We start from the raw sequence: 12,475 nt of genomic DNA, 5'->3' as shown, positions 1-12,475 counted from the left end.
AAAGGGAAGCCCCATCTATAGACAATTCGGGCATTTTGCAGCAGATGAAGAAGAGGCTTCAGGGCAGTTCTCAATCTGAGTGTGCGTAATGACAGATCTGGGTACAGAAACACTGGAGAGCCATTGTAGGATATGTTTTTGAGATCCCTTGCTTTTCTCATAATTTCATCTTTCACTAGGTAGTGGTGGACTCTGCAGATGATATCGCGTGGCTTTTTAGGGTCAGGATGTCTAGCTTTTAATGCACGATGGGCTCTATCCAGTTCTAGCGGGGTGTCCTTGGGTTTCTGGAGAATCTCATTAAAAAGTCTTTGTAAGGTAGCAGGGATGTCTGTAGGCAGGACTGATTCTGGAAGGCCTTTGACCCGTATATTGTTCCTCCGATTCCTGTTGTCCAAATCATCCAAATGCTCCATATCCCGCAGTTGTTGTGATTGTAGGGTAGTCATCGAGTCTCTCAAGGCGTGTACCTGTGAGGTAATTGATGTGCGGAATTCTTCAAGGTTCTGTACACGATCATTTAGCTGTGCGACCTCCGCTTTTACAGGTTTAAGGTCCTGTCTCCAGGCTGCTTTGAGGTCAGAGGATAGCGATTGTAAGTCCAGTTTAGTAGGTAGCAGGGCGAGTAGAGCCTGAAGTTCTGGGAACTTCTGCAATGTAGTTGCCGCAGCTTCGGGTGTAGGTAGATTAGATGTTGGCTGAGGCGGGGTAAGGGAGGGAGCAAAGGCTGCCGTTTGAGAACGCCGTACGGGGCGTTTAGAGTCTGTCAGGGTGTCATCAGAGGAGGAGTGATCAGACCTAAATGAAGCACCAGCCGATTGTTTAAGTGGTGTTCTGAAAAGAGTCTTTTTCGCCGGTGGGCTGGCGCTCCAATATTCCGGTGAGTCGCTGTCCACATTAGAGTTTTCAGGGTCGCCTACAGAACCCGAGTCCATGGCAACAGACCAATCTGTGACGTCCTGAGGAGGTGGACCTGGGACCGGCTGCGGAGAGGCAAGTGATGGAGGGTTCAGGGGAGCAGGAGAGCACTGTAACTTAGCAGTAGTTTTGGGAGAAATGCGGCATGTAGTGTCTCTCTGTCTTTTCTCCAGGGGAGGCATCACAGCAGTCTGTGTACAGGAGGTCTCATCAGACACAGGGTGGAGGCCTATGTGACTTGGACAGGCAGGAGGAGAAGGCAGAGCATTCCCTCGATCAATATGGAAGAGATGGGATGGTGGGCGCTCTACCAGCATGGTAGTGTTATAGGCGCAGGGTCCTGAAGAGGAGGGAGGGTGAGCACAAGGGTCGGCCATGATCCGGGAGTTAGGTACAGCAGAGATAGAGTTAGATGTAGCAGAGGGGCTCCCAGTCACTGTCATAGGTGAGACAGGTAGGGGGGAGGGGGTTGTAGTCTCTTGTGCTGTGACATACCGTGGTGTCCCGGTCGCTGTCTGCAGATGGAGCTTGCATGAAGGGTCAGGGGGGCCTCCACTCCCTACCATGGGTGGAACAAGTAGGGAGGAGGACGATCTCCCCCGGCCTAAATCTTCATATGCTGTCGCTGGGTCCAGCGGTGCGGAGGATGGAGGAGCAGGATCAGGGGGCCCTCACTCCCCGCCGCAGGTGTCGGCGACGGAGAGGAGGTCACGCGCCCCTGGTTACCCGCGGTGCTCCTGGTCGCGGTCACTTCCGAGGTATGGTGTGATCGAGGTTGCAGCATGCAATCTCCTTCAGAGATATCTCCAGTAGTCTTAGATTGGATGGGTGGCTGAGTGTAGTCTTGCGCAGCTCCGTCAGCCCGGGAGCCCAGAGCAGCAGCCATTATGCCTTGCGAGGCAGGAGGAGGAGGAGTCGGCTGTACTGTGAGAGCGGCGTCTTGCAGCGCTGGCGGGAGCAAGGCCGGAGTCCGTAGCTGAACCGCCTGAGCAGACGGGTGCTGAAAGTAATTCGCAATGTCCGTCTGGAGGGTCTCAGAGTTGTTAGGAGTCGTTCTCTTCTTCTTTCCCCGCTTATTGCCTCCCATAGCAGGTGAATAAAGCCCTTAAATCCCTGTCCTGTACGGAGCTCACATTAGGTGCGACTCATCTCCAGCGCGTCCAGGCCACGCCCCCAAACTGGTGTACATTTTATATGTTTTTCCTTTCTCATATTTATTCACCATGTTATATTTCTGTGTTGTATAAGCCATTTATTCAAATTCGCCTATTAGTGTATTGTTTTTAGCATTTTGTACTTTTACTAACATATTTCCCATGTTTTGTATTAGTATCCTCCTCTGAACCGTTGTCAGTGGTTTCAGTGTGGTTTAATTGGTGGCCAATTCTCCACCCACTACCTGTCCGGTATTTAACTGACACCTGTGCAGATGGATGACATCACTGACGAAGGGTGCATGCACCTGAAACGCGTCTGATCTGCTGGTTGCTTTTACTGCTTTTACTGTGAGTTCTAATAAAGTCTGGATTTCTACTGACCCACGCTGGATCATTTCTTCTTCTTGCATATGCTAAACTTCCATTGATGTGAGTCTGTTCTGGAGCGGCGCCTATATTCTCTCCACTTTGTGGAAATTTTGTATTCTCCTGAATTAAATACTGTATTTTAACATAAATTTTAATGTATATTAATATAATTATATATTTTATTTTTGTAACAAGTGTATCCAATCTCGTCATTTGGATATAATAAGTATGGCAGGCAGAGTAGTGAAATTTCAATTTCAAAATCCTTAATTTCAATTTCAAAATCTTAAATTAAAAAATCATAAACTTCAATGGTTTCGTCATGCTTCAGCCAACTCCAGGCTGTGTCATTCAGGCAATATATGGTTTACTGATGCTGCTGGGCCTGTTTCCGGGAATACAAATTTTGGTATGGTAACACTTGCTACCCAAAACTTCAGTTTAAATTTAAGAATTCATCTTTTAATCTTAGGGATTGTGAAGCCCTAGTGTCTACTCATACTGCTGCCAAATCCAGGCTGTGCCATTCAGACACTATATGGTCTCCTCATGCTTCAGCCAACTCCAGGCTGTGTCATTCAGCTAATATATGGTTTACTGATGCTGCTGGGTCTTGGCCTACATTTTTTTTATGGTAGTACTAGCTACCCTAAACCTTCAATTTAAATTTCAGAATTCATCTTTTAATCTTAGGGATTGTGAAGCCCTAGTGTCTACTAATGCTGCTGCCAGCTCCAGACTGTGTCATTCAGCCAACATATGGACTCCTCATGTTGCCAACACCTCCACGCTGTGTCATTCAACCACTATATGGTCTCCACATGCTGCCAACAACTCCACGCTGTGTCATTCAGCCACTATGTGGTCTTCTCATGCTGCCAACACATCCACGCTGTGTCATTCAGCCACTATATGGTCTCCTCATACTTATGACACCACCAGGCTCTGTCATTGTGCCGCTCTGCGGCAGTGATTCTAAAAGCCATGCCTGTAATTTGCATGTCATACTGAATAAAATAATTATTTCACTACTCCAGCATGCTTCATATGCGTGTTAGAACACAGCAAAGTGTTCTACACCCCTATTGAGGCTCTCTGTAGGCCAAAAATAGCCATTTTTAATATAGATTCGGATCGAACTAAATTTTTTAGAAAAATTCCCGAATCTAATTTTTCAAAAGTTCGCTCATCTCTAGTAATTTCCTTTGGATCTTGAAGGGGTTTCTAGTAAAAGACAACTGATCATGTAGCCACAGGATAGGGTATAAGTGTCTGATCCTAGAGGTCCAACTGCTGGACCCCCCAATCTCCTGAGCAGGACTGCGGCCTTCTGAGAGGAGCCCCTGCTGCAGACGACACATGCTCCATTCATTTTTATAGGAGCACCAAAGAGACCTGAGTACCAAGGTGCTCAGAGAACCAGGGTCCTGTTCAGGAAGATCACAGGAGGGCCCAGCAGTCAGACTCCCTGGCAATGAAACACTTATCCCCTATCTCGTGGGATCACCTTACAGTTGCCGAGCATTTGTTTGAGAACTGTTGCTGCAAATTTTCCCGATTGTTTGCTTTGATCAGTCTCACAAGAAATGGAAAATATGGCTATTGTGCATAATTATACATAAGAGTAATCTGTAAAATATGTACCCTGTTTATCAATCGTTCTGTGTAAAACATGGTATTTTTCTTCTCAACAGATCAAACATAAGTCACAGATAAGATCTTTATCAAAAGCCAAGGAACAAATGTATTTTGCTTAATCATCTGCCTGCCACTGCTTTAACTATAACTTCATGACAGGCAATTCTTAAACTTCAGTAAAAATCTTGAATAACACAAAAAGGTTGCAGTTATAAATTTGTTTTATCGATATGCCAAGGGGCTTATTTAAATGGACTACATAAAAATTGAATACAAGCAAGTTAATCCATGCCATATGTAGCTATCACACATTGTTTTCATGACTGCATCTGTTGGGCAACAGTACTTACAATGACCTGATATTATCAAAATAGAGGCTGACTTCTTAATTTTCATGAATGTTCCAACTTATTACCTTACCTTTATTCCCTGTTCATATTTTTTTGATATTTACAAAGTTTCCAATTGTTAAATGTCTCCATTATTTCTCCGCCTAACATCATAAAAGTAACACAAAGTTTACCTTAATTCTACAATTCTGCATGTATTACATTGTTAACAGTTATTTTGTTACCCACCCTTTCTTGCTACCTTTCTAAGTATATCCTATTTTTAAAAGGTATACCTGTGTTGGCTTCTTAGACGATGTTCACACAATGTTTATGGCTGGTATTGTCATTCGTAAAACACAACAACTTTTCTTGAATAGACATTTTTTTTTTAAATCTGCATTTTCAGCCATTTTTGCATGATAAATGTTTCTGGCTGTAATTGGCCCACAAAGTGGTGTGTCAATTAATGTAATGGCTGTAGATTTCAATAGAACTCAATAGTAAAAAAAAAAAACAGATGAGTTTCACAGCCCAAAGCATTGAAAAATACATTGTGTAAACATGGCTTTAATGTTTCAGTCTTGCAGCTATATGGCTAACAATTTATTCTGTTCTGTCCATTTTTTTTAAAGTAATTTTGGGAGCCTACTAGAGATGAGTGAAACGAATCGGAGGAATCCGAATTTGTTATGAATTTCCTGGAAAATTTGATTCGTAATGAATCCGAATATCGCCGTGATTCAATAAAATGAAAAGCTTCATTAAACTCCATTTTGTGCGGTCCAGGGGATCTAAAATGGCTGCTACACGTGTGAGGACATGGGGCAAGGAATTCTGGGAAGATGCATAGGAGGGATCACCCTGAATCACATGGTGGCATGCAGCCTATCAGCAGCTAGCTCTGTGATGTCATAGCCCTATATATTCGGCAGCTAATGCTGAAGATGGGCATTTCTGTGACTTTTAGCTCAGAGAGCAGATTGTGTGTTACTGACAATCACAATACAGATCTTATTCTTCACAGCAGCGAATCCATACACCTCAAGCCTGCATCACTTCAGACAGGCAGGGACAGTTTAGAGTGTGAGAGAGTACACTTATTGCTGTTGCAACCTTTTTGGGGCATATTATCTGCAAATAAGTGAAATATATACGCACTCCACAGTTCTATGTTTTTTTCTGGTTGAAGCTCATAGGGGGCAATTAGTGTGAAAGTACTAAAAGATTTCTGCACTAGATTGTTACGCTTATTTCTGGTGCAGCCTTTTTGGGGCGTATTAAGTTCAATATATAAGCACTTAGCAGTTCTATGTTTTTTCTGGTTAAAGCTCATAGGGGGCAGTCAGTGTAAAACCCCTAAAACACTTATGCACTAGGTTATTTCTGGTGCAACCTTTTTTTGGCGTATTATCCCCAAATAAGTGAAATATATTCGCACTCAGCAGTTCTTAAAGTATGTCAGGCAGATAAGTGCCAGGACATGCACAGAGGATTGGCAGAGGCCTAAATTCATCAGGCGCAGGCAGAGGGTGCAGCAGATTGAGGGCATGTGGCAGCAGGAGCTGCAGCGAGAGGCCTGAGCTCCTGGTATCAGCTAGTGGTCATGTCTCGACCAGTAACCCATCTGCCATCATTGATTGGTTAACTCGGTCATCCACTTCCTCCCAAGTGACATCTGACACCCCCAGTCAACAGTCGGTGGGTTCCTCAGACTTAACCCTCAGTTGGCATTACCCGAGAGCATTCCCTGTCCTCCAACTGCCTCTGTCCTATGTTGTTCCCTCCTCCAGAGATGTATTTTATGCTGTGGGATTAGCTCCACTATACAGCCAGGATGATCAACTAGAGGACAGTCAGAAGCTACTGCCTAGCCAAGAAGTGGAGGAGACATCCGCCGCTTCCTCCCCTAGGTGGGCAAGTAGTGATGAGGAGAGTGGCGTGGGAGGTGGTGTTGCGAGTGTTCAGGCTTCTGAAACAGACACTGTTGAGGATGACATTAGTGAAGTGCAGGCACAACTCGATGATGATGAAGCCTATTGCACTTGGGAGACAGGTGCAGACGGGTCTTCATCATCATCAGGAGAAGAGCGTGGCAAGTTGCCCGTGAGGCAACAGATGAGCCAGCAGGGTAGTAGCATGGTTGGGAGTCAGCATGGTGGCAGAAGTGGGAAGTCTGGACTCAAATGTGCCCAGGTGAGACCACCTGCTTCACGGCAGCCTACCTGCCCGGGAGGTAGTGGAGCAGGGGTTCCCGGAGTCAGCAGCAGTAGCGGTCCGTCAGTGCAGACTGTTGGGGGGAAACTAAGCAACTCTGCAGTGTGACAGCTTTTTATCAAGCATCCAGAGGATGTTAACATGGTCACATGCAAGATGTGTCAGCAGAAGGTGAAGCATGGCCAGGGTTCCTATGTTGGCCTCACAGCCCTGCGTCAACATATGCAGCATCACCCTTAAGCGGCCTAGGACATCCATGGTTCCGTTGTGATGGTCCAGCCTGCTGCATCACCCTGTGGCACGCCGCTACTTGTTTCAGCCAGCCAAGGCTTCATCACCTCAGCCGAAGAGAGCTGTCTGTCATTCCCATCTTCTGTTGGTCCAGATGCTCCTGCTCCTAATACTTCTCGTCAGTCATTCCGCCAGCAATCCATCACAGAAGCGATGTCCAAGAGACAACAGTATGTGCCCACTCATTCAATGGCAGTAGCTGAATGTGCTCCTGTCCAAGTTGCTGGTGCTGCAGTCCTTCTTTTTTCAAGTGGTGGACTCTGCACCTTTCAGAAAACTGATGGCTTTTGTTGAGCCGAGGTGGAGAGTCCCAAGCAGTCATTTATTTCTGAAAAAGGCAGTACCAGCCCACCACAAACATGTAGAAGAGAAGGTGGGCCAGTCCTTGAGCCTGTCGGTGTGTACCAGGTCACGCCGCTTCCGCCTCCACGCTGTAACAACGTTGGTCCTGTGCCAATGTCCAACTCTGCCTCCTCATCCTCCACCCTGTCCTCAACCGCCACTGCACAGACAAGTCACAGTGCCCCTCCCGCATACCATGTGTGCAGGGCACGATGGTGTCATGCTGTTCTTCACCTGGTTTGCCTTGGCAAACAAAGTCACACGGGAGGAACTGCTGAAAGTGATTCATCAAAAAATCGAATCATGGCTTTCTCCGCGACAGCTGGAAATGGGAACCATGGTGACTGACAACGGGAAGAACATCTTGTCTGCACTGCGTCAAGGAAGCCTGAGCCATGCGCCCTGCATGGCACACATGTTCAATCTGGTTGTCAAGCATTTCCTAAAGTGTTTCACCCAATTGCAAGACATCCTAACAATGGCAAGGAAACTTTTTAGGCACTTCAACCACTCGTACACCGCAAAGCACAACCTCCTTGAGCTGTGTCGTCAGAACGGCATCCCCCAACATAGTCTGATATGCAAAGTTCCCACCTTTTGGAACTCCACCCTCCATATACTATACAAACAGAGAAAGGCCATCAATGATTTCTTGATGATCCAAGCAGATAGGGGTACTCCCCTGTGTAACTTCGATGTCAACCAGTGGCAGCTCATACGTGACACCTGCCGTTTGCTCAGGCCCTTTGAGTAAGCCACATTATTAGTCAGTCGCCAGGATTACAGGATGAACAACGTCATTCCACTGCTTCATTTCCTACCACAGATGGTGGAAACAATGGTTGGTCAGGGCACTGTAGACGTGGCACCTACATCTCACGGCCACATGAGCACTGTGGGGGCTGAACTGGAAGAGGAGGAGGAGGGTGAGGGGGACAGTGGAGCACAGGCAATGTGTAGCAAAATTGTTGGTTTTTATACTCAGCTGACAGGAAAAGAGGTGCAGGAGCAGCCAGAGGAGCTACTGGGTGATGAGTAAGACAAGACAGGCACCCAGACACACCGTGGCAGTATGCAGTAGAGATGGAGGCAGGGAGTCCCTCCGAGTCAATTCAACAAATAGCAGGATGCATGCTTACTTGCTTGCGTAGTGACTGCCAAATTGTCACCATTCGGCAGTGGGATGACTTCTGGCTCCCCACCTTGTTGGACCCTCAATACCCGCACAAAATGGTTTCTTCACCCGCAGTGTGAAGCAAGTAATCAGCAGCAGCAGGTAGACCTTGAGCAGGACTTGAACCAGCAGGTGGTGGCATACCCGCCAACTCACATTGAAGATCCGCTGGACTTCTGGGCAGCTAAACTGGATTTGTGGCCACAACTAGCAGAGTTTGCCCTGGAAATACTGTCCTGCCCGGCCAGTAGTGTGGCATCAGAGCGGGTGTTTAGTGCGACGGGGGCCATAGTACCCCTAGGAGTACTCGCCTGTCCACCAAAAATGTGGAGAGACTGACCTGATGCATCAGACTAGATTAACCATGGTGCCACACAAACACTTCACAAATATGGATAGTGCAAAACATATTTAACCCCTTAAGGAAGGACCAAGCCCATTTTAACCTTAAGGACCAGGCCAATTTTATTTTTGCGTTTTAGTTTTTTCCTCCTCGCCTTCTAAAATCCATAACTCCTTTATATTTCCATCTACAGACCCACATAACGTCTTGTTTTTTGCATGACCAATTGTACTTTGTAATAAAACCTCTAATTTTACCATAAAATGTATGGCAAACCCCCAAAAAAATTTTGTGAGGAAATTTTAATGAAAACCAAAATTGTGCACATTTTGGAGGGTTTTATTTTCACACTATACACTTTACGGTAAAAATGACATGTGTTCTTTACTCTGTGGGTCAATACGATTAAAATGATACCCATGGCTAGATACTTTTATATTTTTGTACCACTAAAAAAAATCTAAAACTTTTTGTACAAAATCAGTAATCTAAAATTGCCCTTTTTTGACAACCTATAACTTTTTCATTTTTCCGTATATAGGGTGGTATGAGGGCTCATTTTTTGCACCGTTTTATAATTTTTTTTATAAAATGTGACAAAAAAAACTGCATTTTTGGGCTTTTTTTATTTTTTACGTTTACACCGTTCACCGTACGGGATAGTTAACATTATATTTTGATAGTACGGACATTTACGCACGCGGCGATACCAAATATGTTTATAAAAAAAAATACGCTTTTTGGGGGTAAAATGGGAAAAACTGACAATTTGCATTTTTATTGGGGGAGGGGATTTTTCACTTTTTATTTTTACATTTTTCAACTTTTATTTTACACTTTTTATGTCCCCATAGGGGACTATCTATAGCAATTATTTGATTGGTAATACTGGGCAGTGCTATGCATTGGACACAGCACTGCTCAGTGTTATCGGTGAGCCAGGTGAGGGGACCTCCGAGCGCCATGCTGGATGATCGGATCGCCGCGGCAGCGCTGGGGGAGATCCGATCATCCATTCAAAGTGCCACACTGCCGCAGATGCCGTGATCTGTATTGATCACGGCATCTGAGGGGTTAATGGCGGACATCCGCATGATTGTGGATGTTGGCCATTACCAGCGGGTCACCGACTGCTACTAGCAGCCAGAACTTGCCGTGTATGACGTGAGCACCGTTCCGATGCTTGCGGTCATACACAGGACGTAAATGTACGTTATGGTGCGGGAAGTCCCGCCAAACCAGGACGTACATTTACGCCCATGGTCGTTAAGAGGTTAAGGCGCTGCTCCCTAGTTACAGACATTCCTCTGCATCAGACCTCAAGTAAGTATTGTGGGTATGCATTTGCTAAAACTTAACTTTTACTTATATTCTTATGATAAAATATATTGACCCAATTTTTTTTTTAAATCAAACAAAAGGAAAGGTGTGCAAAAAACATAATGTGTAATTGTGCTGCCATATGGTCTCCTCATGCTGCTGCCACCTCCAGGCTGTGTCATTGAGAATCTCTGCAGCCTACATAGGCTGCCGCCACCTTCAGGCTGTGTCATTCTGCTGCCATATGGTCTCCTCATACTGCCACCACCTCCAGGCTGTGTAATTGAGCCGCTCTTTGGCCTACATAGGCTGCCGCCACCTTAAGGCTGTGTCATTCTGCTGTCATATGGTCTCCTCATGCTGCCACCACCTCCAAGCTGTGTCATTGAGACACTCTGCAGCCTACATAGGCTGCCGCCTCCTCCAGGCTGTGTCATTCTACCGCCATATGGTCTCCTCATGCTGCCACCACCTCCAGGCTGTGTCATTCTGCTGCCATATGGTCTCCTCATGCTGCCGCAACCTTCAGGAACAGGTGGTAGCTTGCCTCGTGGCAGGCCACCAGCTCGATTTTGAGACACAAGTATAACCTTTTTCACAGCAGCAACTTATACACTGCTGGAAATATACACTATTGGAACTGGAATTACTGCAGCTGCTGGCACCAGATTTGCCCTCCAATGGGTCCGCAGAAGAGGATTTAAAGTTTGCTGATTCCAATTACCAGGCTCTGTCATTGTGCTGCCATGTGATGATCTTATTATATTGGTTTTGTACGCTTCGGGACCTGGGATACTCAGTCATGAGCATCGGGGGGGGGGGGGGTGCTAAGAGGCAGGGGCTGGAACAGGTGGTAGATCGCCATCTTGATTTTAAGATACATGTAGGAGCTTTTTCATAGTTTACACTACAACAATTTAGGGCTGCAACAATTAATTGATGTAATTGATTAAAATCGATAACGGGATTCGTTGTCGGTGAATCCCATTATCGAATAATCGCCCAATTCGTTGTCTGCCGTCAGTGGCGGCAGTGAATGAATGAATGAAGCCGACATGTCTCCGCCGCTGCCCTGCTCCTAGTGCAATAAGCGCACCGCCGGGACATGTATATTCTCTGCTGCTCATCTCTGTCGGGTACAGAGATGAGCAGCAGAGAATAGACATGTCCCGACAGTGCGCTAGGAGCAGGGCAGCAGTGGGTACATGTTGGGCGGTGGCAGCGGGGCCCCCCTTTAGACCGCAGCCCCCACCCTTGTAGACAGCTCACCTGCAGCTGTCCTCTGTCGGGTGCTGCCGCTCCGCTGCCCTGTTCACATCACATTGTCCTATGGAGGACCGTGTGACATACACGTCACTCCACCTCTTCCCCTGCACCCGGCGTAATGTTACGGAGGAAGCAGAGTGACGTGTGTGTCACATGGTCCTCCATAGCACAACGTGATGTGGAAGGGAGAACGGGGCAGGGGAGCGGCAGCACCCGACAGAGGACAGCTGCAGGTGAGCTGTCTACAAGGGTGGGGACTGCATTCTAAAGGGGGGCCTGCTCTCTAAAGGGGGGCCCTGCGGTCTAAAAGAGGGCCCTGCTGTCTATAGGAAGGCCATGCTGTCTAAATGAGGCCCTGCTGTCTAAAGGAGGGCCCTGCTGTCTAAAGGAGGGCCCTGCTATCTAAATGAGGCCCCTGATGTCTAAATGAGACCCTGCTGTCTAAAGGGGGGCCCTGCGGTCTAAAGGAGGGCCCTGCTGTCTAATGGAGGGCCCTGCTGTTTAAAGGAGGGCCCTGCTGTCTAAAGGAGGCCCTGCTGCCTAAAGGGGGGCCCTGCGGTCTAAAGGAGGGCCCTGCGGTCCAAAGGAGGGCCCTGCTGTCTAAAGGAGGGCCCTGCTGTCTAAAGGGGGGACCTGCTGTCTAAAGGGGGGGGGGGGCGCTGCTGTCTAAAGGGGGGGCCCTGCTGTCTAAAGGGGTCTGTAAAAGCAATGCTCTGCAGTCTGCACATACACATGTGTATAGGAGTGTTATATAAAAAAAAGAAAATGTAAATTTACTGCTCCCTTAATAAAAATTAGCTCCCCCTTTTCCTATTGCTATGCAAATAAAGTAAAATAAATTTTTTTTTTACATATTTGATACTGCCGCATGGCTAACTGTCTGAACTATTAAAATATTGGTGAATCATTAAAAAGGTACTCCGGTGAAGACCTTTTTTCTTTTAAATCAACTGGTGCCAGAAAGTTAAACAGATTTGTAAATTACTTCTATTAAAAAATCTTAATCCTTCCTGTACTTATTAGCTGCTGAATACTACAGAGGAAATTCTTTTCTTTTTGGAATTCTCACTGATGACATCACGAGCACAGTGCTCTTTGCTTACATCATTAT

Source organism: Hyla sarda, chromosome 3 (assembly GCF_029499605.1).
Source record: "Hyla sarda isolate aHylSar1 chromosome 3, aHylSar1.hap1, whole genome shotgun sequence".
Lineage (NCBI taxonomy): Eukaryota > Metazoa > Chordata > Amphibia > Anura > Hylidae > Hyla > Hyla sarda.
The sequence above is the reverse complement of the archived record's forward strand: the minus strand, read 5'-3'. Positions refer to the sequence as shown.